The sequence below is a fragment of the Nicotiana attenuata genome, unplaced genomic scaffold, assembly GCF_001879085.1.
Source record: "Nicotiana attenuata strain UT unplaced genomic scaffold, NIATTr2, whole genome shotgun sequence".
NCBI classification, from domain to species: Eukaryota; Viridiplantae; Streptophyta; class Magnoliopsida; order Solanales; family Solanaceae; genus Nicotiana; species Nicotiana attenuata.
Genome location: NW_017677497.1, coordinates 4,373 through 8,776, shown reverse-complemented (window position 1 = coordinate 8,776; position 4,404 = coordinate 4,373). Strand labels below are relative to the sequence as shown.

At 33.6% G+C, this 4,404-nt stretch overlaps 1 long non-coding RNA gene across 1 annotated transcript in view; it reads right to left on the bottom strand.

Moving 5' to 3' along the window:
* Nucleotides 1-4,153, bottom strand: part of LOC109221425 — an 11,291-nt gene extending 7,138 nt beyond the window's left edge. The window contains exons 1-2 of the long non-coding RNA XR_002067260.1: nt 3,935-4,153; nt 3,716-3,831 (exon numbers count right to left, since the gene is read on the bottom strand). This is a non-coding gene — a long non-coding RNA (uncharacterized LOC109221425). The remainder of the gene's footprint in view (nt 1-3,715; nt 3,832-3,934) is intronic.
* Between the last annotated feature and the right edge of the window lie 251 nt (nt 4,154-4,404).

The following is a 4,404-nucleotide window of genomic DNA, read 5'->3' as shown; positions in this document are numbered from 1 at the left end:
GGGGGGGGGGGGGGCATGTAACAGTCTTGCTTTGGTATTTATTATTGAGGGTGTAATTTTGGTTTATTATTTATTATCAATCAAGAAGAGAAATGAGTGTACTATATGTTATAAATTTTGCTCACCTCATTAAAGTGTTATAAACTTTGCATTTTATATATTGGAGATTATCCAGAAATGATAAAGAAATGTGATTATTCCATCTGAGAGTTGTTGAAGTGTGAACCATTTCAGAGATTACTTACTTTATGTCTACAACACCCTACCTCAAATGTGGGTCTAATTCTTTCTCTTGGTCCAAGAACATGTAAATACTTTTATCACTGGGTGAAAATAAGGATCGAACTCAGGATTTCTACTTAAACAATTAAAGAGGGGAAACTTTTATTTCTTTATTTTTTTTTTGTCTACAAAAAGGGAAATAATTGAACATCCAACTCAAACCTTAAGTTGAGTAGCTCAAACCTTTTATAAACTCCTCTGAATGGCTTATTGCTGATGTGAGATATTATATAATTCAACACCCTCCCCTATATGGGGTTTACACATGGATTTTTATGTGGATTTACAAATGGAATTGCATAGATATCATGTGAAACAATTTGAGCATCCAATCCAAAATATGAAGTCAAGACCTTTTGGGCTCGTTTGGTATGAGGGATAAGGAATAATTAATCCCGGGACTAAATTTAAGAAGAGTTTATCCCATGTTTGGTTGGTAGAAAACTGCGGTACAATTAATCTCGGGATTAATTATCCCAGGATTGTAGTGTTTTTTATCCCCATGGAAAGGTGGAATAACTAATCCTGGGATAACTTCTTTCCAACCAAACGACCCCTTACAAAGCTCTCCGGTTGCCCTTATGTACCCAATGTGGGATATAAATTGTTCAACAAAGAGTAGTAGTATTCTGAATTTAATGTAGGGTTCTCAAAAGTTAGCCTTTGTTTGCTAGAGTGTTCTGTATCTTTTAATCTCCATTCTTCATTCTAATGTTCAGATGCTTTAACAACATGCTGATAGTTTATACTGTTGCTCAGTGCAGTCCTACATCAAGTTTTTCTAACAATCATCGATATAACAATCACACAAATTTCAACCCCACACACCACTCCCAAAAGAAAATAAATAAATAAATAGGCCTTTTCTTGCTTATGCTCTTTAGCTGGAAATTCAGAATGAAATCCCAGCAATCCTAGATTATGACGTTTTTAAGCAAACCTCTGTCAAGGTATCACCAATCATCACCAGATAAATGCAAAACTATCCATCTTTAGCATAAGCATGAAATGTCAAACCATAATAATAATTTATAAATCATGTATAAAGGTATTATCTTCTTCACTTAATTCCTAATAATTCTATCGAACCATCTATGTCTGCTAATAGTTTGCCACCAATCATCACCAGTCAGCAGGACTTCTGAGAGAAGTACTTAGAAAATAGAAAAGAGACAGTAAGACATGATGTTCTCAAGTATCTAGCGCTCAGCAATCCCACTGGAGATCGTTTAACACTAAATCACCAAAACACCTGACCTTTTGAAACTAGCCTATCCTAAATATTACTGGAGACATAAAATGCTCGTAAGAACCTTTTTTTGGGCACTTCACTTCCACTAAATGCACCAGAAATCCACCAGAGTTTTAAAGTTTTAAAGGTTCTTTTATCATTAGCAGGTAAGCCTCTGAGAATATATTACGGCGAAAGGAAATAAATCATTGACTTCGCAGAAGACCATACGTTCATGCACATAACACTATATAAGTGCCACTAATCACCAGAGCCCCTTATAAATGAATAGCTGAAGCCAACTGATTTACATCCTAAGAGATTTGGAAGATTTTAGTATTTATCTTATTAGATGAGGTTAATGTCTTTTTAGAGTAGATCTTATATTTATTATTAGCTAGATTAGATTTTTACATCGAACCTTTATCATTATCCCTTGTTCGATTTTACCATTATCTTTTTCTTTTCTTAAAAGAACAGGAAAAAGGTTAGTAAATAAGATTGACGTTATCTAACTTTGCCTTATCTTTGGTTTTATTTTATCTCTTATTTAGAGATAAAGTTCTGTTGTATTAGGATTCTATCTTGTGCAAGGTTCTCTATATATAAACAGGACCCTGAGACCCTCCTTTCAATTTGATGAACCACTTCATTTGATAAATTATATTTTATGAGTTGATTCCTTCTCTCAATCACTATCTCTCTGTATTTGTCTCCACGTTCTCCCTCCTTCCTTTTGGTGCTACATCAATATTAGTATCAGAGTGCAAGATTCTTACACAAACTGTTGCATCTTCAACACCATCAATTATAAGAATATCACCTCTAAACAAATTCCGAAACAAAAGAAAAAGAAGAGCGAATAATTCTTGCTCAAATTGCCTTGCACCACTCTAAGTCACATAACTCCACCCATAATAAGTGATAAGCTCATGCTTCACATCATTCTAGAGCTTTAAGCAATGAAACAATCACTTTCTGCTAAGTACAAAACATTCTTCATACAGTTCCATGGCATCCTAGCTTAGTATGAAGCCACATCAAAGGAGAAAAAAGGCTTTCACTCTTAGAGAAGGTTTGCCACCTTACCCCCTTAGAAGATGTACAGGACTTTCCCCAACCTCATTTCCTTACCAAAAGTTGACTCCAATTACCTTATTTAACTAAATTATCACTTCAAAGATTTTGATACGTAACTTCACCAAAATAAGCTCCCTCTAAGAGTTGGTTTCATTCCTCTGCTATATTGCTTCTTTTTAGTAGAAATTTGCTACCTTGTCACCCACTTAAGTTATTGTTTTCCTTCTGTCAGTCAAGATGAAGAGGATTAAGATCAAAACACTAGATTTTAAATAGTCTCTGTATTCCTCTGACAAATAACATCCTTTTATTTCTTTGTTGCACACTACCGGAACACAAACGTGAATGGCAACTTTGCACATACTAGCTATGCTTAAAATTACCACAATGCTTAGTCTATTCCAATTAGACTCCAAAGACTTCTCTATCATATTTAACATTCACATCATGTGCCACTTAAAGCAGCTCAATAGCAAAAGAAAAGAATAATTCACTCTCCCGTGACTGCTATAAAAATTCATTCACATTTGCAGCCATCTTATACATCAGGGAATATAAATATGGGCAGTTCAATTCAAAGAAAGCGACACCCGCAAAACCCCTAAAGTTGGGGCCATCAAGAATCATATGATCGGCCAAAGAAAAAACCACCACCCATTACCAAATTTCTTCATCCAACAGAATTGACACCTCACACTGTGGTCTCTACAACTAATATGTCTTAGTCCTAAACAAGTCGAGATCGGCTATATGAATCCTCACCATATTTCTCCATTTAAGCTCAACCCATGTCAATATCAGATCAAATAAAAAAATGAAAAATAAGTTAAATATATATAAATAATAACAACAACAATATTACAAGTTCTGTATATTTTTACTGGCATATGAATCTATGATAATGTCATAGTCTGGTGTGTCCTGCACAAAATACCAAGTGATAATTGTACAAACAGGACAAATATTCAACAATTATTTAACCATAATATACTTTTCAAGAACTCAAATTCTTGAGTAATTCAAATTTCTATTTTTAGTACTTCATATTTCAAAGAACCAATTGAAAGTTTCACAAACCTAAAGGAGAAAAAGAAAAGACAAGAAAATACTAGGGTTTTGTACCTTGCATTTTCCTAAAAGCTGAAGCGAAATGAAAATTCAATCTAATCTACATATTGCTAGTGCTTTTTTCTCCTCTGAGGCTGTTTCTCAGTTGCTAGCCGATAAATCCAGTACACCTACACCCAAATTCAGTAAATGCTTCAAAAAATCACACTATGTACTAGTGCAAAACACACACACACAGACACACACAGTGAGTGAGAGATAGGGAAAATATACCAAAGCGAGCACATGAGCAGCGATTAGTATGACTACTAGAAGAGGTACGACTTCGAGTATCCATGGCCTACTCGATGCTTGCTGCTGATTCGCCATATTCAAGATCACTGCCAAAGCTACAACACTAGAGAGAATTTGTTTATACACAATGTTTTATTCTACTTCTAAGCTTTTTTAATGTTAAGAGATTTATATACTGGTTAGTGCACTTATCTTTATACACAATCAATAAAACTTATACCTGCAATTTTTGTTTTTGTAAATGACTTAATTGTGTAAATAATTTTTTTAAGATAGTAGTGTATAATGCTTATCTATAATAACTTATACTTTGTTATCTAATATCTTTATACACAATCACTAAAACTTATACCTGCAATTTTTTTTGTAAATGGCCTAATTGTGTAAACAATTTATATAATATTAGTGTATAATAAATTTTCTTATATATCAATGTAGTTTAACTAATT